General features: G+C 38.0%; 1 protein-coding gene across 4 annotated transcripts in view; it reads left to right on the top strand.

Annotated features, from left to right (window-relative positions):
• The first annotated feature begins 1,100 nt into the window (after window positions 1-1,100).
• Window positions 1,101-22,890, top strand: part of DCUN1D5 (defective in cullin neddylation 1 domain containing 5) — a 71,595-nt gene continuing 49,805 nt past the window's right edge. For 3 of the 4 annotated variants that reach the window (XM_028516572.2, XM_036028671.1, XM_028516571.2), the window contains exons 1-2: window positions 1,102-1,235; window positions 19,737-19,796. The gene's annotated coding sequence lies outside the window, so the exon portion shown is untranslated. Of the gene's footprint in view, window positions 1,236-19,736; window positions 19,797-22,890 lie in introns of all 4 variants that reach the window. The other variant, XM_028516570.2, reaches the window with a different exon arrangement.

The raw sequence follows: 22,890 nt of genomic DNA, 5'->3' as shown, positions 1-22,890 counted from the left end.
ATTTCCTTTTGACATGTCCTCATCCTTTAAAAATCTTGCTTTATTGCACGGACAATAAATATTTCAAGGATATTTAATATTTTCCCGCTCTCTTCCCTGGAATCATCCATTTCTCCAAATAATTTGATTCTGTTTGGTGGAGAATGGCATTTAGAAACCGAGATCTGGAGGCACGTTAATATAACCAAAATATTAAGATAACACTGTAACCGTTTCCTTGGGAGACTGTTGTGATGTGCAGTCCTAACTCTAGCATTACCTGAATGACCTTAGCAATTCTCTTCATTCCCTGGGGCTTGGTTCCTCATGGGAAAATAAATTGGAATAGATAAGTACGCATTTCTTAACCTTTTCGGGATCACCGACACGTTTGGGAATCTTCTAAATACTATAGACCCAAATCCCCAGAGACAAACTCAAGTAAGTAAAAGTTTTCGTAAATTTTAGGGGGGTTGAGGCTTCCAGGCCCAGCTGAGGTTAAATAGCCTTGAGTTAAGCGATCTCTAAGGTCTCTTCAATGCTAACCTTCTGTTAATGTATAAGCGACCGTGCTGCTGTCAGAATGATTACTCAGACATCGAACTGTGGAGGGATTTATACAGAAACAAAATGGGAAAAGGATACAAAGAAAGGAGCTTGTGAGCCATGCTTTGCTCGGCCACACCTCTCTGCCCTTGCCAAATTTAGGACACCCTGTGGTCACAGGTGAGCGGTTTTGGCTGGAAGGTCCGGGCGTGGGCAGGAAACGCCAGCCTCAGGGAAGAAGACCGCAGGCGGAGTCAGGGTCCACGCAACCCCCTTCGCTCCGCCCACCAGGGCTCGCTCTTGGTCTTAGGCTGGGAAGACAGGGAACTGCTCTGGCTTGGGTGGGGCGTACCCTCGCCGCTGGCAGCCGCACGGCGGTAGGTAGAGCCAAGAAAGCCAGAGCCCGGAACAGGCCGTCCAGGTCCCGTCAGTTCTCGGCCTCTATCCACTCTCCCGCTGCTGACCTCCTGCTCCGGTCGCCAGGGTGACCCATCTAGGCCCGGTCCCGCCCCACCCCCTCCCGCGGCACCATGACGTCAGAATACGTCAGCTTCTGCGCGCGCCAGGCTGGGCCCAGTGGGGTTGGAGGGACTGAGCGGAGGAGCCAGCCCAGCGGCAGTGGCCGGAGCTCCAGTCTGCGGAGTTGAACAGCGGGTTTCAACGTGGTCTTGGCGGATGACCCGAGGCACTTGCAGAGCTGGCGGGTGCGGGTGAGGTTCCACGACCTGGAGGGCACATTGGGCAAGGCAACTTTGCGGCGGTGAAGCTGGGGCGGCATCGGATCACCAAGACGGAGGTGTGGCCCAGGGCTCGTCTGGAGCGTCTGAGGCAAGGGTTCAGGAGAGGAAGTGTTTAGCGACAGGGGAGGCTGCAGCGGGAGCTTGAGGAGACTCAAGAGGCCGGGTCGCTAGCTGACGCGAGAGGGCCTGGGACCTGAGGACCCAGGCGATGCAGGGGATCGGTGAACGCCGAGGGGTTCGGGGCCGGTCACTTGGACCCGAGTGTCGTGCGTTGGGAAGCCCGACCAGCCGGGACTTTGCCTTCCCTACGCCTCTGCGTTGGGCACGCGGAATTTCGTCCAGAGCCTTCCACCCTTAACGTTATCTGGTCTCTGGCCTCCGCTCGGGAGCCCAAGTTTCGCGTCCTTCCAGCTTTGGACTGGAGTAGGGTGGGAGGGGAAGTCTCTGTGCTCCTGGGCTGCGCGGTGAGAGACGTCGCCAGCCCTTCGGTGTGGACAGCCCGCGCACGGCCTCCGGAGACCCTGCAGTTCCTTGTGACCTCGGCACCCCCACGGCTCCGCGGGGACCCCCGTTGCTGATAATGCCCTGGTGGCCACTACCCATCTTCTCACCTTCCTTTTGCCCCACGGTGTCTCTGATTTGGTGTCAGGCTAGTTTGATCTGGTTCCTGAGGTATTTCCAACTAACACTCTAGACAATGGAACTGGTTAAATTGGCCGTCTCTGCATTTGCACGGTTGGTGGGTTGGTCTTTATTATCCTGGGTTGTCCCTTAACCAGCTGTGTCTTCTGGCTGCGAATAACGTGTTCCTTAACCTGCAGCAGATTACACTCGACTCTTAAAGCCCGCCACTGCTTCCCGACGGTGACTTCAGCGCCCCCCACTCCATTGCACATTCTAATGCACCACATATATTTTCTCATGAGTGTGTTCTTTCCTACTCCCCCCCCCCCCCCCCCCCCGCCTTCGCCCCCTTTTCTCCCACTGCCTCAAGCTGCTCTCCTCAGGCTCTCTACTTTTAGACGTGCAAATTAAACACTTTAGAAAAACGGTAGAAACAAAACCATTCTTTAGAATAAAATCAAGTGTTTTTGACGTACTCTGTCTGCTCTGCCTTATTGTAGTTCTGAAATTGCATCCTTTTTCAGTTTGTTTCCAGTTTTCATCCTTTTCATTTTTTCCCCATATTAGTGTGGATGTCTCTGAACGTGGAATAACTTCGGACCTTTTTATTTTTCAGAATGGCCGTGTAAGGTGAAGAGCATTTGAAAACTTGAGTGATTTTTGTAGGTCTTTTTCCTAGAAGTTTTGCTTAACTTCGTTTTCGCTTTGTTTTTCGTTAAGGAATCCAGTTCCAAAAAGAAAGGGTCCATGTCATTGGGTCATCCTCGCTTTTCCACTCCGTATTGATCTGGAAGTACTCACATAAGACATACTTTTTTAGCATCAGGACCAAGGTCACAGGTTTTCCTCTCGACAAATTTCTGTGTTAGCAATTTAGATTGTAATGATAAATAATGTGACTGTAATGAAATTACTTAATCTGATCCTAGCATTTTTTAAAATTTTACTTACTTAGATTTTTTAATTAACTTTTTTATACTTTTTAAAAGATTTTATTTATTTATTTTTAGAGAGGGAAGGGAGGGAGAAAGAGGGAGAGAGAAACATCGATGTGGGGTTGCTGGGGGCCGTGGGCTGCAACCCGGGCATGTGCCCTGACTGGGAATTGAACCTGTGACACTTTGGTTCACAGCCCGAGCTCAATCCACTGAGCTACGCCAGCCAGGCCTAGATTTTTAATTAACTTTTAAAGAGAAGGGATGGGAGGGAGAAAGAGAGGGAGAGAAACATTGATGTGAGAGAGAAACATTGATCTACTGCCTGTGGAAACCCAGGCACTGCTCTGACCAGGAATCTGACAGACCACCTGTCGCCTTGCAGGATGATACCCAAAAATCAAACAAATTGCATTTTACAGAGAGCTCCTACAGAACTGAACTATATTGAACTATATATTGTTATGTGGTTGAATTCCAAACCCATCAATTCATAACTTTTTTTCTCATCAGCTCTTATCAGTATTAGTAGCAAGATTTAATTAAGTTAGCTATTATTTATTAGTTAATTTAGGTCATACAGTATCTAAGCACTGCTTAAGCAAGGCTCATACTGACACTTTGTTTTCTCATGTTAGACCTCTGTGTAAATTTTGCACACAAAAGGGAAGGCAGGTGATGGTGAAATCCAGCTTCTTAATATAATACTTCATAAAAGTTTTGTAGTATTGGTTTGTGGTTTATGAATTAGAGTAGCTAATTTTATAAAATTAGCATAATGGGAAAAGAATAATAGTATTTAGACTGTTAAACTATTTCAGGCAGTAGTGGTTGCTAGTTTGCTAGCTATAAGTGTCCAGTATTATTTTACTTTATTTAATTTATTTTTAAAATTTTCACCCAAGCACATTTATGGACTTTTAGAAAGAGGGGAAGGAAGGGAGAAAGAGAGGGAGAGAAACCAGAGTTAGTTCTTCCTTAGATGGTTGGTAAAATTCACCTGTGAAGCCATCTGGTCCAGGGCTTTTGTGTGCTGGGAGTTTTTTGATTACTGCCTCAATTTAACTTGTTACGTTCTATTCAGGCAGTCTGCTTCTTCTTGATTCAGTTTTGGAAGATTGTGTGTTTCTAGAAGCTTGTCCATTTCACTCAGGTTGCCCAATTTTTTGGCATATAGTTGTTCATAGTAATTTCTTACCATCCTTTGTATTTAATTGGTATCAGTTGTTACTTCTGTTCTTTTACTTCTGATTTTATTTATTTGTGTCCTCTCTCTCTCTCTCTTTTTTTTTTTTAGAGAGAGAGGGCAAGGGAAGGAGAAAGAGAGGGAGAGAAACAGCAATGTGTGGTTGCCTCTCGCATGCCCACACTGGGGACCTAGCCTGCAACCCAGGCATGTGCCCTGACTGGGAATCGAACCAGTGACCCTTTGGTTCCCAGGTTGGTGCTCAATCCACTGAGCTACACCAGTCAGGGCTCTTTTTTTTTTCTTGATGAGTCTGGTTAAAGGTTTGCGGGTTTTGTTTACCTTTTCTAAGAACCAGCTCCTGGATTTATTGATCCTTTGGATTGTTCTTTTAGTCTATGTCATTTAATTCTGCCCTGATTTTATTTCCTTCCTTCTACTTGCTCTGGGCTTTGTTTGTTGTTGTTCCTCTAGGTCTTGTAGATGTAGGGTTAGGTTGTTTGAGATATTTCTATCTTCTTTGGGTAGGTTTGTATTGCTGTGAACTTCCCTCTTAGTACTGCCTTTGCTGTGTCCCATAGGTTTTGGGTTGTTGGAGGTTGATTTTCATTTGTTTCCAGATACTTTTTTATTTCTTCCTTGATCTCATTGTTGACCCATTCCTTATTTAGTAACAAGTTAGCCACTCTCCATGTATTTGAATGTTTTTGAGTGTTATTCCTTGAGGTTGAGTTCTAGTTTCAATCAGTTTTGATCTGAGCACCTGCTTTATATGATTTCAATTTTCTTGAATTTGTTGAGGCTTGTTTTGTGTCCTACCATGTGGTCTATCTTTGAAAATGTTCCATGTACATTTGAAAAGAATGTATATTTGGCTGAAAGGTTCTATACATCAATGAAGTCAATTTGATGAAGGGTCCCACAATATCCTTGTTGATTCTTTGGTACCTCTATCCATTGTTGACAGTGGGGTGTTAAAATCCCTATGATGACTGTGTTGTTGTCTATATCTTTCTTGAAGTCCTCTAAGATTTTCTTCATATATTTAGGTGCTCCTATGTTGGGTGTGTATATGTTTACAAGGGTTATATCCTCCTATTGGACTCTTCCCTTAAGTATTATGTAGTGACCTTCTTTGTCCCTTCTTATGGCTTTTGTTTTGTATGATATAAGCATTGCTACCCCAGCTTTCTTTTCATGTCTGTTTGTGTGGAATATTTTTTTCCATCCCTTCACTTTCAACCTTTGTAGATCTTTTGTTCTGATGTTGGTCTTTTGTAGACAGGATATATGCAGGTCATGTTTTCTTATCCATTCATCTACCATATGACTTTTGATTGAGGCATTTAATCCATTTATGTTTAAGGTTATTATTGATAGGTACTTATTCATTGCCATTATTTTCCATACCTATTTTACTCTCTTTCCTCCCTTTTTTCATTTTTATTTATTTTTAATTTAATCTTTATTGTATTTTTTTCCCATTACCATTTAGTCCCTTTATACCCACCTCTCCCCAGCAATCACCACACTGTTGTCCATGTCCATGAGTCATTTTGCCTTTTTGCTCAATCCCTCTGCCCCCTAACTTCCCCCACCCCATAAGATGTCATCTGGTCTCCATTTATGAGTCTGTCTCTGTTTTGTGTGTTAGTTCAGTTTGTTCATTATATTCCACATATGAGTGAAATTGTATGGTATTTGTCTTTCTCTGACTGGCTTATTTCACTTAGCATGATGTTCTCCAAATCCATTCATACTGTTGCAAACGGTAAAATTTTCTTCTTTACGGCTGAGTGAAATTCCAGTGTATAAATGTTCCATAGTTGTTTTATCCACTCATCTATGGATAGACTCTTGGGCTTCTTCCGTATCTTGGCTATTGTAAATAAAGCTTCAGTGAACATAGGGGTGTTTGTATTCTTTCTAATTAGTGTTTTGTGTTCCTTTGGATATATTCTAAGAAGTGGCATCACTGGGTCAAGGCAGATCCATTTTTAATTTTTTGAGGTATCTCCATACCGCTTTCCACAGTGGCTGCACTAACCAACAATGCAAAAGGGTTTCCCCTTTCTCCACATCCTCACCAGCACTTGTTGATTTATTGATGATAGCCTTTCTGACAGACGTGAGATGGTATCTCATTGTGGCTTTGATTTGCATTTCTCTGATGATTAGTCACTTTGAGCTTCTTTTCATATGTCTATTTGCAATTTGTATGGCCTCTTTGGAGAAGTGTCTGTTCAGGTCCTTTGCCTATTTTTTAATTGGGTTGTTTGTTTTTTTGGTGTTGAGTTTTGTAAGTACTTTATAAAATTTGGATGTCAAACCTTACAGATGTATCAGTGAGTATGCTCTCCCATTCTGTGAGTTGTCTTTTTATTTTGTTGATGATTACCTTTGCTGTGTAAAAACTTTTAAATTTTACTATAGTCCCATTTATTTATTTTTCATTTGTTTCCCTTGCCTGGGGAGATTTATTTGATAAAAAATTGCTGTGAGTGATGTCCAGTATTTTGCTGCTTATTTTTTTTCTAGGATTTTTATGGTTTCTGATCTAATATTTAAGTCTTTGATCTATTTTGAATTTATTTTCATGTGTGGTACAAGAAGGTGGTCTAGTTTCATTTTTCTTCGTATATCTGTCCAATTTTCCCCACACTGTCTATTGAATAAACTATCTTTAGCCCATTGTATGTGCTTGTTTCCTCTGTCGAATATTAATTGACTACAAAGGTGTGGGTTTATTTCTGGTCTCTCTATTCTGTTCCATTGATTTATGTGTTTGTTCTTATGCCAGTATGAGGCAATTTTGATTACTATGGCCTTATAATATTGTTTGAGGTTCGGTAGCGTGATTCCTCCAAGTTTGTTCTTCTTTCTCAGGATCTCTTTTGCTGTTTGGGACCTTTTGTGGTTCCATATAAGTTTTTGAAATATTTGTTCTAGTTCTGCAAAATGCATCATTGGAATATTCTTGATAGGAATTGAGTTGATTCTATATATTGCTTTGGATAGTATGGACATTTTAATGATATTAATTCTACCTGTCCATAAACACAGTATGTTCTTCCACTTATTTGTGTCTTCTTCAATTTCTTTCATTATCTTATAATTTCCCAAGCATGGGTCTTTTACATCCTAGGTATTTTGTTCATTTTGAAGCAATTGTGAATGGGATTGTTTTCTTAATTTCCTTTTCTATTACTTTGTTATTGAAATATTAAAATACATCTGATTTCTGGATATTAATTTTTTATTCTGTTACTTTGCTGAATTAATTTATGAATTCTAGTAGTCTCTTTGTGGAATCTTAGGAGTTCTCTATGTACAGTATTTTGTCATCAGCAAATAAAGACAGTTTTACTTCCTCCTTTCCAATTCGGATGCCTTTTATTTCTTCTTATCTGATTGCTGTGGCTAGGACTTCCAGTACTATGTTGAATAAGAGGCATGAAAATGGACATTCTTTCTTTGTTTCCAGTCTTAAGGGGAGTGCTGATGCAGACTCCGTCCAGTGGGCTCTGTATGTTGTAGATGCAATGAACAGGGACTACAGAAGTGTGGAGAAAAAGGGACAGCATGGCCACTCTCTGAGAGGGAGAGTGCTTCAACCCTTGCCTGGACAGGCTTTTATTGCTTTCTAATAGCATACATCAAAGAAGGTTTTCATTCATTATGCTCAGGTTTGCTTTAGGTGATTACTTTTTACAGATAACAAAGGAAAGGATGTTACTGATTACTTCTTACAGATTAACAAGGAAAAACTGTTGCAAATGCAAAGGAACGATAAGAATGATTGGTCTGGTTACACTCAGTCCCTGGGAGAATTAGCATGGACTTCAGGAAGTTACTTTAAAGATATGCAGTAAGCATTTGCTGCTTCAACTCAGGGTGAAGGAGTTTTAGCAAGAGCAAGTCTCAAAGCATCCTAGGTATAGTGTAGGTCTGGTTTCCCATGGGAAAGCTGATCTGTGGGTTTGGCTTCCTGTGTGCTGACTCGCGCCTATTGGTTTTCCAATAGGGCTTGGCTATATTTGCCATTGCCAGGTGGATCGGTTCCCTATAGAGTGCTTGTAGTTTTTGCTCATAAGTACGATGCTGACAGTGGGTTTGTCATACATGGCCTTCATTATGTTTAGGTATGTTTCCTCTGTTCCCACTTTGCATAGAGTTTTTATCATAAATGGGTGCTGGATTTTATCAAAAGCTTTTTCTGCATCTATTGATACTATCATGCAGTTTTAATCCTGCATTTTGTTTATGTGGTGGATCACATTTATTGATTTGTGAATGTTGTACCAATCTTGCATTCCCAGAATAAATTCCACTTGGTCATGGTGTATGATCTTTTTGACATGTTGCTGTATTTGGGTTGGTAATATTTTCTTGAGGATTTAAGCATCTACGTTCATCAGGGATATTGGTCTATAATTTTCTTTCTTTGTAATGTCTTTGTCTGGTTTTGGATTTAGGATAATGCTGGCCTCATAAGATGAATTTGGGGGTCTTACCCTTTCTTGGATTTTATGAAATAGTTTGAGAAGGAGAGGTGTTACTTCTTCTCAGAATGTTTGGTAAAATTCTCCTGTGAAGCCATCTGGTCCAGGACTTTTGTTGGGAGTTTTTGATTACTGCTTCAAATTCATTAGGTATAATCTGTTGAGATTCTCTGATTCTTCCTGATTTATTTTTGGAAGGTTGTATGTTTCAAGGAATTTATTCATTTCATCCAGGTTGTCCAGTTTGTTGACATATAATTGTTCATTGTATTTTCTTTGTAATTTTTTTTGGTGTCAGTTGTTATTTCTCTTCGTTTCTGATTTTATTTATTTGGGTCCTCTCTCTTTTTTTCTTGACTAGTTTGGTTAAAGGTTTGTCAATCTTGTTTACCTTTTCAAAGAACCAGCTCTTGGATTCACTGATGTTTTGTATCATTTTTTTAGATTCTATTTTGTTTATTCTTCCCTGAACTTTATTATTTCCTTCATTCTACTCACTTATGGGCTTTGTTGTTACTTTTCAAGTTCCTTTAAGTGTGGAGTTAGTTTGTTTGAGCTTTTTTTTTGGATAGGCCTGTAATGCTATAAATTTCGCTATTAGGATTGCTGTCCCAGTGTCCCACAGATTTTGCAATTGTGTCCTCATTTTCATTTCTTTCAAGGTATCTTTTGATTTCTTCCTTGATCTCATTGTTAACGCATTCATTGTTTAATAACATATTGTTTAGCGTCCATGTCTTTGTGTGTTTTTCAGTGTTCTTGTGATTGCTTTGTGTTTTCATAGCATTGTGGTCACAGAAGATGCTTGATATGTTTTCAGTCTTCTTAAATTTATTGAGACTTGTTTTGTGTCCTAACATGTGGTCTACCGTAGAAGATGTTCCATGTGCACTTGAAGTCTGGTGTTTTGGGGTTTAATGCTCTGAAAATATCAATTAAATCCATTTGAGGTGGTGTGTCGTTTAAGGCTTCTGTCTCCTTGTTGATTTTCTGCCTGGAAGATCTATCCAGTGAGGTCAATGGGTGTTAAAATCCCCAACTATGACTGTATTTCTGTCAGTCTCTCTCTTAGGTGCTCCTATGTTGGATGCATAAGGTTTATTAGGGTTATCTCCTCTTGGATTGTTCCCTTTATCATTATGTAGTGCAGTGGTGTTGAACCTTTTGGCGTCTCTGGGCCACAATGGAAGAAGAAGAGTTGTCTTGGACCACACATTAATATACAACCACTAATGAAAACTGATGAATAAAAAAATGTTTTAAGTAAATTTACGATTTTGTGTTGGACCACATTCATAGACATCCTGGGCTGTGTGCAGCCTGTGGGCCATGAGTGGATACCCCTGATAGTGTCCTTATTTGTCTCTTACTATATAGCCTTGGTTGTAAAGTGTACTTTGCCGGATAAAAGTAGTGATATCCCAGTTTTTTTCTGTTTTCCAATTGTGTGAAATATCTTTTTTCATTGCTTTACTTTTAGTCTGTGTATCTTTTTTTTAAGATTTTATTTATTTATTTTTAGAGAGGGAAGGGAGGGGGAGAGAGAGAGAGAGAGAAACATCAATGTGCAGTTGCTGGGGGCCGTGGCCTGCACCCCAGGCATGTGCCCTGACTGGGAATCGAACCTGCGATGCTTTGGTTCACAGCCCACACTCAATCCACTGAGCTATGCCAGCCAGGGCTTAGTCTGTGTATCTTTTGATCTGAGATGGCTCCCTTGGTGGCAGCATATATATGGGTCTTGTTTCCTTATGCATTCAGCTACCCTCTGTCTTTTGTTTGGAGCATTTAAGCCATTTACATTTAAGGTGATTATTGATAGATATGTATGTAGTGCCATTTTAATGTTAGACTGTTTATCCTTTGTTTTTTTTTCACTTTTTCTTCTTAAAGCAAGCCCTTTAACATTTGTTGTAGTACTGGTTTGGTGTTAACAACTCCTTTAGGTTTTTCTTGTCTGGGAAGCTCCTTATTTCTCCTTCAATTTTAAATGATAGCCTTGCTGGGTAATGTAGCCTTGATTGTAGGTCCTTGCTTTTCATCACCTTGAGGATTTCACACCACTCCCTGAAATTTTTGTTGAGTAATCAGATACCAATCTAATTGGTGCTCCCTTGTCTGTAACTCCCTGCTTTTCTCTTGTGGCTTTTAGGATTCTCTCTTTGTCTTTAAACCTTGTCATTTTAATTATGATGTGTCTCATTGTAGAACTCTTTGGGTCCAACTTGTTTGGGACTCTGAACTTCTAAGACTTGTATGACTTTTTCCTTTACTAGATTAGGGAAGTTTTTGGTCATTATTTCTTCAAATAGGTTCCCCAACCCTTGCTCACTCTCTCCTCCTTGTGGTATTTCTATGATGTGGATATTGTTCTGCTTCAAGTTGTCCAGACTGTTTTTGAGGCTCTCCTCAGTTTTTAAAATTCTTTTTTCCTTTTGCTGCTCTGCCTGGGTGGTTTCATCTACCTTGTTTTCCAAAACACTCATCCTGTCTCATCTTCATCTAAACTACTGTTTATTCCCTCCAGTGAATTATTTGTTTCAGGTATTCACTTTTTTAATTCTCACTGGTCCTTTTTTTTGGTTTCTATGTCTTTTTTCATGCTGTTGAATATCCTTAATCAGTACTCTAAATTCTCTTATGTGATAAAGTGCTTGCTTTTATTTCATCTACTTCCTCTGAAAAATACACTTTTTCTTTCATTGGGGGTCTGCTTCTTTGTCTTCCCATTTTGGCTGCTTTGTATTTTCCGCCTTAGTTAAACTAATCCGCCATTAAACTGAGAGCATCCTGAACTCCATTCTGCGCAGCCTCTGCCCTGCCAGTTGGGCTGGGCTGGGGCCTAGAAATCCCCTTGCTGTCCACCTTTCTGATCTCTGCCCAGCTGCACTCAGTGGGAGCAAACCACATCCTAAGTCCTTTACCCTTGCTGGCAAGGCAGATGCTGCAGGGTCCCTGCTGAGCAAGCCTCAGTTCCCCTTTTAAAAAGTTTCTCCAGGCACTCCCACTGCAGCACTGAGTCACTGTCCGGCTTTCCATACACATCACCTCTCTGAAAAGCCAAGAGTCTGTCACAGTCATGGCTGGCCATGGTCTACCTCCTCTGCCCGACCCAGGTGAAGATAGAATCCTTGTCTTTCTTTGGAGCCCTCTCAGTTGTCATTTACTGCTGCAGCTGTGGGTGTACTGATTGCTGTGTGTGTGTGTGTGTGTGTAGACTGGATCCCCCAACTTTGTATATCTAAGTCAGGCCTAGCTGGGGACTAGGTGTCCTCTGGGAGGGGAGGGAGCTGCAAAGCTGTGATTTCTGAGGAGGCTCTTTGCAGCTGCAGGCACCGTGCATGGAGTATTTCCCCTTTAACCTATAAAATCTCCTTACTGCCCATTGTGAAGCATCTTCTGTACTCCTTAGTTTCCAAACTTCATGTCAGCTAAGATTCTGTTGAATGCTCAGTTTATTTTTTGGGAGGTGAGTCAGGTATCCAAGTTGGCGGCATGAGCAAGTGGACTCAGCTTCCGTTACTTGGCTGCCATCTTTATGAATCTAGTCATCTTTTTTAATGCATTTTTCCATAGATGCGATCACATGGTAGTTCCACTTATATAAATTACATCTCTTTTTTCACATTTAGCCTGAGCATTTTGCTTATTATATGTAACTTTATAAAACATTTTAATAGTTACAGTGTTCTACCTTACAGATGAATCTTATTTTACTTAGTAATTTCCTTATTATTGAACATTATATGGTTTATAATGTTGACTTAGAGTAAATAATTTGCAGTGAATAACTTTTTTAATCCTCACCCAAGGTTATATCTATTGATTCCAGAGAGAGAGAGAGAGAGAGAGAGACAGACAGACAGACAGACAGACAGACATAGAGACATAGAAACATAAACTTTGATGTGAGAGAAACATCGATTGGTTGCCTCCAACTTCTACTGGTGTCCAAACCTAAAACCTAGGTGTGTGCCCTGACTGGGAATCGAATCCGTGGCCTTTTTGGTTTACAGGGCTCAGCTCCAACCGACTGAGCCACACTGGCCAGTGCTGCAGTGAATAATTATTGTGTATGTAATTCTTTGCATTTTTAATTTTTTTAGGAAGAATTGAGGTTAAATTCCTAGGAGGGAATTTAACAAGTGAGAAGGTTATTTTTATATTAAAGAGTCATATATTTTTATTTTTATTTTTACTTTTAAAAAATCATTTTATTGTTCAGTTACAGTTGTCTGCAGTGGGGGGGGGAAGTCACATACTTTAAATCAAATTTATCATGTTTATTGAGAAATTTTAAAATACCTATAAATGAAACAAATTACCTACTACTGACCACCCAGTGATAACTATCATTAGTTATTTTCAGATCTTTTCTATGACAGATAATTGAGTTTTCTTTGAAATGATTCCTCTCTATTACTTAGCTAAAGAACACATAAACATGTGGTCCATGGAATCCTAAAGATATTTCACAGAGGTTCTGAAAATTGCCTTATTAAAATGGCACCTAGGTGCTGGCTATTTACTTATTCTTAAGAGAACATGGAATGCAATAGTGACACCAAGGATATTCTGAACATTGATTTTTTCACTGAAAAGCTTTCTGTGTGTATTTGGGGGCTCTTATATTTAGGCATAACTCTTTAACTACTATCTTAAAATTGTAAATATTTTTAAAGCTTTGCAAATAAAGTATCAAAGTTGCATTTTTGTAGCAAGGGTAGAATCAAGCAAGCTTAGAGTATATTATACTCTAATTGCATTATTTATTGAAAAACAACTTATTTTTAATACAATTGAATTTTATATTTTGCTTTAAAATTTTAAGATTATTCTTAGTAGTCTTGGTATTAATCTTGTGCTGTGAAGTAGGCCAGATTTCAAAAAGCAGCTGTACTATGTGTAACAGAAGAACTTGCTACCAAATAATTTATTTGCCAATATGTGTATCTAGTCCTGTTTACAATCTTTGAGTGTTAAAATGAAAACAAGAGGGACAGTTTAGAAGTAGTGTGTTAGTAGTAGCATGGAAGCAGATATTACCTGAGACAGCAAACACACATTAATCCTTTCTGGTTACGAGAAGAATAGCTCTTATTATGTGACTTCCTTATAAAGTTCCTCAAAGTCACTTTTGAAAGTGTAGTTTCTTTATGTGTATGAGATTATTATTTTTCTGAGAAGTGAAATAATTTTTTTCTAAAATTATCAAAAGGTAACATTACCATTAAATTAACACTTTGAAAAGTGAAAATATTCCTTTTATCCATCAGCTACCACTATTTGATTTCTGCTCTTATATTTAACCCCTGATCTTACATACACATTTGTAATTTACATAGCTGTTACTTTTATATGTATCATTTTTTACCTAACATTATTGAAAACATTTCTATGTATACAGGCTTAACTAATATTTAAATCTTATATCCACTTTTACAAAGAATATAGAAAATAAGAAAATGAAAATGACTAATATTTCACAGATGGAGAAGTTAGCATATTGATAAGTATAATTCCATTTCATTTTTCTTTTTTCTTACTAGAAAAGTATTCATGCTCATTGAAGTAAAATTGAACAGAAAGTTAATAATGCAAAAAAGTTTATGATTTTTTGCACCTACTGATAACATTCCATTATATTTATATCTAGTTATTCCCAGTATTTTTCCTTGTGTTGGGACTGCACTGGTATTAATTTTTAACTTAGTATTTTATTCTAAGAATTTCTCTATATTATTAAAAGGAGTCATTTTAATAACTGTATTATTAGTCATAATATAAAATTACCATAATTCATGTACTTACTTCCCTGTTTCTATTTTTAATGTTATAAATAATACTTTATTGGATATGTTTATACATAAATATTTATCATTTCAGATTATGTCTTTGAAATAATTTCTCAGAAGTAGAATTTTTAGGATAAATGGGATGAATGATTTTTAAGGTTCTTAGTGATGTCAAATTACCTCCTAGAAAAGTGATAACATGTTTATATTCCTAGGAGCAACATATAAAAGTGGTCACATCAGTGTAGCTCACAAGGGTGTTTATTTTTTAATCTTCATTAATATAGTAAGTGAAAATGGCGTCTTCTGAGATATAATTGACATATTAGGTATTTTGTTTTTAATTCACATTTTCCTATTTCTGTGGTTAGAATATTCCATATTGCTACTTTTCATGGGATTTAGTTTGATAGTAATTTTTCTAGCTTATTCAATACACCCTCCAAAGTTGTATAAGAAACTTTCCTTTTGAACCCTCACAGAGGAATATTAATTTTCCTATTTCCAATGAATCCACTGAAGGTTATTTTAAATGCATTCATAACTAGGAATTAGAGAGTTGAATAATTTAGATAAACAACAACAAAGGGATCCTTCAGTTTACAGAGTCCCTTGTTTGACTGTTACTACCATGCAGGTTTCGTCTTAGGTACTATGTTCAGAACTAAGTAGAGAAGAGATGCAGAGAGTAAGTTCCCAGAAATTTAAGTTCATAGTTAACTTCAAAATGAACTATTGCAATACAGTTCTTTTCTAAGTTGGGACTTTTGTACACCGTTGGGGAAATCCCCAAATGCAGATCTTTGGTTGATGAGAACTGTTTTCTATAATGTGCTCTGTTTGTTCTCACAAACCTATAAAGTTCTTTGAGGGTAGGAATCAGATCTCATTTTTATATCCTGGGCATAGGTCCAGGCATGCACTAGGTGCTCAGTAAATGTGTGAATAAAACACTCTTTGAAATAATGAAAAAATTGAACTTTAGTTAGAATACCTGCAGTTATTTCCCAATTAATTCACTTGGGCTTTAGAACCTTTGTAAATTATGTAGTGTCTTTGAAACTCAGTTTCATCATCTCATGGGACAACTGCTTATTCCATTTGCTTTACAAAGTTGAGAAATAAATGACAAAACTTTTATTAAAATATGTTAAAGTATTTTTTTAAATAGTGCTGTGCAGTTGTGAAGGTCATCATCATCATATTTCTGAGAAGTACTTGGTAAAGAATCCCATTATTAAGAAATTACCTGGAAGAGTGTGTCAGAGAGCTGATCACCCAAAATCCACTGTTTCCTTTTCTTCCTGCACCTACAGTTGGACTCTTTCTTGGCCCCTCTGGCATTTAGGTACGGTTACATGACTGAGTTCTAACTAACGGAGTAAACAAATAATTGTGCCATAAAAACCTCATATGAGGGATCCTCTGAGATTTTATCCTCTGTCTGCCTGGAATGGAGACAGTGTTCAGGGGAACCAGGGAAGCTATCCATTAAAGGCAGTAGGCCTCCTTATATTTTGTGTGCCTTCATGGAGGAGGGCCGCCTTCTAACTTTTCACCCATTCGGTTTTGCTACATGAGCAAGAAATAAATTGCCATGTGTGAATAATTACTTTTGGGGTCTTCTTGTTACTCCTACTATTATAAGCAAAAGCATGCTAACACATGCTCCATTTTTTCTTTGGTCTTTTATCTTTTCCTAATATTATAGCAGCCATAAACAAGGGGTATCAATATGATGGTATAGATACATAGACTTGTGGTACATATATCTGTGAATCAAGATAAAATTGAGGAAGGAATTAGATAATTTATATTTTTTTCACTTTTTTAATTATTTGAGGCCATGGTCCAAAAGCATGTAAAAGAGGCAATACCTCTTGGTAATGCCTTGCTTTAATTGGTATTTAGTATCCAGATTTTTTCTTTATCATTAAATATGATACTCAGTGTACAAGGGAGGATACAGAAAACCCTGAATTTATTTGTAAAAAATTGTGTATTTAGTCTTACGTTTAAACCTCAGTCACCTTCAAAGTATTACTATTTGATGCAGTACACAGTTTTTGAACTCATCAATTTTGATGTCTTTTAATGCTTCTGCAGTTTTTTGTTTCACCTCTTCCACATGGCAAAATGTTTCCATTTGAAGATTTTTTTCATTTGGGAAAACAAAAAAAGTTGCTTGGGGTGAGGGTGGGGCAACAGGGTCATGCCATTTTTGGTCAGAAACTGCTGAACACTCAGTGTGGTGTGGGCAGGTGTGCTTCATGAAATGGGCAGATGCATTGAAAGGGTCTTTAAAAATTAACTGAAGCTGAACACAGCCTCTCACAACAGTGCCAGCTGGTATGCTGATACAGATGGGTTCCTAGAATATTCACTTAGTGGGGGAAGCCTGTACTACAGGGGTCCTACTGTCTAGAAGATAATTCTGGTTTTTTTGGGTCCCCCTCATATTACATATAATAAAAAATTTTCTTAATGACAGTAGTCATACTGCAATTTTAAAAACCATAATTCTTTCAACTCCAGTTCTTTTTCTATTTGTACCATATTTTGCTGGGTATAATGCACACTTTTTTGTCCAGATTTTTAAGGGAAAAAATAAAGATGCACATTTTACATGAGTATAATAATGGGCATAATAATCCCATGTATAATGTGCACAAAAATGTGGTTGTGCATTACACACGGGAGTGCAGCATACATGGCAAAATACAGTAGGTAGGTCGACCTATTTTGTTTTTACAGTTTTTTGTTGGGCATAGGTTAGTGCTATGCACTCCAGAAAATTGTAGGGCAACACATTTTCTTCAAAATACATTTACATTACTCTCTTAAGGAATATGGAGGAGACTCAAGTATATACTTATTTTTTTACCTGTCAACTTTTCTTCTTTTTTTTTTTTAAGAGAGAGAGAGAGAGAAAGAGAGAGAGAGAGAGAGGGAGAGAAAGAAAGAAAGAAAGAAAGAGAGAGAGAGAGAAACATCAATGTGCAGTTGCTGGGGGCCGCTGGGGGCCGCGGCCTGCATCACAGGCATGTGCCCTGACTGGGAATTGAACCTATGATGCTTTGGTTCACAGTCTGCGCTCAATCCACTGAGCTACGCCAGCCAGGGCTTTGAAAATTTTATTTAAATCAGAATGGCATGTTTCCTAACCAAATATCTACTATTGTTCTTGAATTAGGGGTTCTGGGTTGCATGAAAAAAAGTATATGATTGTTGATTTCTGATTACCTAGTTATTCACCTTGAAATGCCATTGTCTTTGTTCCTAGCCCTCCACCATAGAGCCACCGAGCCTGCAGGCTGGCACTGTATTGGAGACTCCATCAACCTGGCTAATGCTGTTTGAGCTGCCTTAGAGATCCCCCAAGCTGCTTTTCCATATGAATAACTGGGCTTGGCTAATGCTTCACAGCTTTCTAAATCCTATCAAACAAGCAACAGCTGGCCTCAGTGAGCCCCAAGCCAGGCAATAGCAGCAGCCAGATTAGTTTCACAGCTTGGCTTCTCCTGGAAATCTCCAAACCCAGCATAAGTAGCAGCCTTCTCAGATTGCTTTATAGTTTAGGAAGGGTGGCCCAGACAAAACACAGGTAGGGGCTGACTTTGGCCTGCACCACTCCGGAACCCCTCTGGTCAGCATACCCAGTGGACAGCTACTAACCACTCTGGAGCACCACCAATCTGCCCCCTGCACACAGATGATTCTCCATGGAGGGCTGAGGTTGGTGGTTGGTGGTTACAGCCAGTTCTTGCAGCTGACTGGTCTGGGTAAATCCCTCCCATTGACCTGCCAACAGCAACCAAGGCTCAACTTGGTGCTGAGCAGATTTTTAAATTTTCAGAAAATTTGCAAGTTAATTAAATCATGTTAGTGTCTCAAAATTGGTGGTGGTAGTATATATGCTTCTGTAGTATATATACCACAGAAGTTGGTTTACAAATGAGGGCCTTTTTCTCCCCCTCACAGACCTACCTAGTACTAGTACCACTGTGGGCACAGTACCATTGGGGTTTAAGAAAATGTTAGAACTGCTGATTGTTTATTTTTTAGATTTATTTCCTTGTGTGCATCTTTAATGTGTATAACATATTCATACCATAGCAGAAGTATGTAATTTGTCTCTTTATATATTCATAAATACATGTACCTATTTTTATGTACATATACATGTACATGTGTACGTATATACATATCTGTATTTGGCTAAACAACATTTTATTGATAGAAATTTGCAATGGAAGATGTGGGGATCATTACCATTAGCTAAAAATTAGAGAATGTGGGGTGTCACTCAAAACAATTCCTGAAGTTCTAAAATTATAGAGGATCTCTTCGGTCAAATTTATATGAGAGTAATTCTCCCGTTACGCTCTTTAAAAGAAAGTTCCTAAAGCAGATAGTCAAAAGAAAATAATCACATTCTTAGAAGCCTCTGATGAACCCATAAGCTAAACTCACATTAAAATTGCCAAGCTTCACATGGTAATTCTGTTTATTTGGACTAAATAATCAGTTAAATGATTTACCATTTGACTTGTTTAGACCCAATATGAAGGTAGTTCTTAGTTTCGTGGTCTGATAGGGAATAGTTCTACACCTGCATGTGAGGGCAGATTTACGTTAGCCCTTCAGCACACAGCAGCTCCACCTGATGCTAGTAGCATGTGCCACATATAAAATGGTAAGAGTATTACAGAGAAGTAATCTAAAATTCACTCCTTTTGAATCTTACAAATTCATTTCCTTTCGGTTCAGCGTAGTTTGAAAAATCAAGTTTATAAAAATGACAGGCTTCCTTTCTGAACTTAGAAAAACTAATTTAAATAAAAGTATGTAGCAGTGGAGTTATAAAGAAGCTCTTGAACAATGTTTTAAAGTAATAATTCTATGTTACAATATTATAGTAGGAAAAAATCACATTGTGCCATATTAGCTAGGCTACAGGCCAAATAAACTGAGCTATATATTTTATTATCCTTTTCTTAATCAGAGTCTACCATGTAAACAAGGCTAAAAAAGTTAGTGAGGAGGTGGTAAAAAGTTGATCTTCAAAATTCCTGTTACCTGTATTAATATTTTTGAAACTTGACTGTGCATAATAATCAGCTGGGGATTTTGTTACATGTCAATTCTGTGTCAGCGGGTCTGGGGTGGAGACTGAGACCCTGCATCTCTTGACAGGCACCTGGGCAGTGCCGCTGCTGCTGGTCCATGGACACCCTTGAAAGAGCAAGGCTCTGGGTTTTCTACCAGAGTGTTAGCATCAGGATATTGTGTCTTGTGAACTTTGCCAATTTCAAATTATGCATAATTTCAATGCTTTTATTAGTAGTTTTAAAATAAGTAACTCAATAGAATGTTGTTGTAAATTGAAATTCTTTCCTGTCAGACTAATATGGAATTTTTATCAATAGGTAATGGAGACCAAAAACATGTGGTACCTTGTGAGGATGTCAAACATGGAGAAATTTTTGGTAAGCACTTTTCTTTAAGTTTCTAAAATTTGAAAATGTCATTAATCTTCATGACTGGAGTGTTTTCTGTTCTTCTGCCTGTTTAAGAGTTGGTTGCCTGAATTAAAAATTTTGAAGCATTAGAATATAATAAAATATCCAGTAAGCTAAAAATATGGAGTATAATTTTTTATATTTTATGATACTAAAGGTACTGCTTAATTTTCTCATGTGTGTAAAGAGTTTGAAGAATTGAAGGTAGGGAGAAACTTTCAGTCATATTTTAAGGGAGATTTTCTTTTATCTTCTTACCCACCTTTTTAACAAATATTTATTGAACTCTTATTATGTCCCAGGCGTTGTACTATATATAAAGGATACAGTGGTGACCTGAATTAACAGAGTCCCTGCCATCGTGGATCTTAAACTCTGTAGTAAGCCCTTAACTCTAGCTGTAGGACCTTGGCCAAGTTACTGTACTTTTCTGAGACTTGAACTCTTTTATCTCAAATAAGAAAGTACTTGAGTAGTTGGTTTCTCTGATCCATCCCAACACTTATATATCACAAATATTTTATTAGTTCTAACTTTCATCTATTTTATTTTTACTCTGTGAGCCAGAGCACTCTAGGTAGTCTAAGTATTTTTTTTTTACCTAAATTGAAGTTAGAATTATTTTTAAACAGCTTCATTGAGGAATTGTTTACATGCAAAAAATTGCACATATTTTAATGGGTAAGATTCAATAAATTTTACATATGTAAAAGAAACCATCACCACAATCAAGATACCCATCACTCTCAAAAGTTCCCTTGTGCCCTTTGTAATCCGTCTTGTCCCTTCTCACCACTGGGCAATCATTGATCTGTTTTCTTTCTCTGTAAGTTAGTTTGTGTCTTCTAGAGTTTTATGTAAATGTAATCATACACTATATGCTTTTTGGTTTCTTTCAGTATTATTTTAAGATTCACCCACTTTTTTGTGTGTATTAACATGTCATTTTTTTGTTATTAGTAAATCCTGTGATATGAATGTACCCTACTTTGTTTATCCATTGATGTATTGATAGACATTTGGCTTGGTTTCAGTTTTTGGTTATCGCACATGAGTTGCAGTGGATATCCATATACAGGTCTTTAACTTATAGTCTACTTTCAAGTAATGTTTAGCACTTCATATATAATATAAGAGCCTTAGAATAATATACTTCTGTTTTATCTTTCTGGTCTTTATGTTCTTGTCAAACATTTTTCTTATACCTATTTTATAAACACAAAGTACAGCATTGTTATTTTTGTCTAAAAAGTCAATTGTGTTTTAAAGAGATTTCAATATTTTTAAAAAACCTTATATATTTAGCAGAAGTTTACTAATCTTTTCTTCTACAATGTTTAATTTACCATTAATCTCACTCAGTTTATTTTTCAACTCAGACATTTTTATTTTCAAGTGTATAAACTTGACTAGGGCCTTTAAAAAAATCTTCTATGTCTTTAGTTAGCACTTTGAACATATAGAATACTTTTAATTCCATGTCTCCTATCTGGCATCTCTCTTACTTCTGGATCAATTTTAAATGGTTGATATTTCTTCTCAGTTTTGGTTATATTTTCCTGTTTTGTTTTTTACCCCCATGCCTGCTAGTCTTTCATTGGATGGCAGACATTGTCAATTTTCCCTTCTTGGTTGCCATATATTTTGTATTTTACAGCTCATCTTGATCTTTGTTGTGGGGTATAGTTATTTGGAAACAGTTTGATCCATTTGGGTCTTCCTTTTATGATTGGAACAGTGCTTAGTCTACGTCTGACTGTTTCCCACTTTGGAGTACTTTCCTCAATGCGTAATGAATTCTCTCTAGGTTTTGTTTTTGTCTAGCCTGGCCAGTAGGAACAGGCACTGTTCCTGGTACCCGGCACTGTTCTGTCTAATCCGCTCAGATGGTTATTTGTTTGGCCTTGGATAGTTTTCCCACACACATACAAATCAGTACGCTTCTGAATGATGAAGGTGGATGGTCTGCAGATCTTCAGTGTTCTCTCTGTGAGTAGATCTGTCTTCTCCAATACTCTGTTTTGTAGCTTCTATTTGCATTGTTATTTCTAGACTCAGCTCTGTCTCTTCAGCTCAAGGACGTTGCTGGGCTCAGTCTGAGTTCCCTCTCACTATGTTTTGGCATCCATACTTTCTCAATGCATTCACTAGTCACACCTCATTTATTTCCTGTCTCTCAGGAATCACTCTCCTGCTTTGCCTGATGTTCAGTGTTTTATAAATCATATCTTATATATTTTTGTCTGTTTTTGTTTATTGAAAGTAGAGTGTTGTTTCAAACAGGAGGGTAAATTTAGTTCCTATTACTCCATCTTGATTGAAAGCAGAACTCTCCAATCCTTTTAAATTTATCTTTAATTTTAGTTACTTTTAAAAGAAGGAATTATATATACATCTGTGATTTTGAAAAAAGTTATTTATAGTCGAATTCTAAGTAAATAGTTTTGATTCAGTTGTTTTCTAATTGTTCAGGAAAGATAGTTGGCTTGCCTCTTTCTTTTTTTTATGTTACTGTTTATTGAGCTTATTTAAATTCTTAAGATTATTTTTTTAAATAGAGGCTTCTTAACTGATGTTATAACAGAATGGTATGGCCTTTGATGCCAAGCAGATCTCGCTACACCGTATTTTCTTAGTAAATATTTTATTGTTGTTGTATTACAATTGTCCCAATTTTTCCCCTGTTCTATCCTTCTCCCAGCCCACCCACACACTCCCACAGTCAATCCCCACCCTGTTGTCCATGTCCATGTCCATGTCCATGTGTCATTCATACATGTTCCTTGACTAGTTCCTTCCCCTTCTTTCCACTCTTTCCTTCCCTCCCTGCTCCCCTCTGGTCACTGCCAGTCTGTTTCTTGTTTCCGTGCCTCTGGTTCTGTTTTGCTCATTTGTTTGTTTTGATCATTAGGTTCCTCTTATAGGTGAGATCACATGATATTTGTTTTGGTGGCCTGGCTTATTTCACTTAGTATAATATTCTCTAGTTCCATCCATGCTGTCAAGAAGTAGGAGTTCCTTCTTTCTTTCTGCTGCATAGTATTCCATTGTGTAAAATATA

This window comes from Phyllostomus discolor, chromosome 6, assembly GCF_004126475.2.
Source record: "Phyllostomus discolor isolate MPI-MPIP mPhyDis1 chromosome 6, mPhyDis1.pri.v3, whole genome shotgun sequence".
Classification (NCBI taxonomy): Eukaryota; Metazoa; Chordata; class Mammalia; order Chiroptera; family Phyllostomidae; genus Phyllostomus; species Phyllostomus discolor.
Note: the sequence above shows the minus strand (reverse complement) of the source record. Positions and strands in the feature narration are given on the sequence as shown.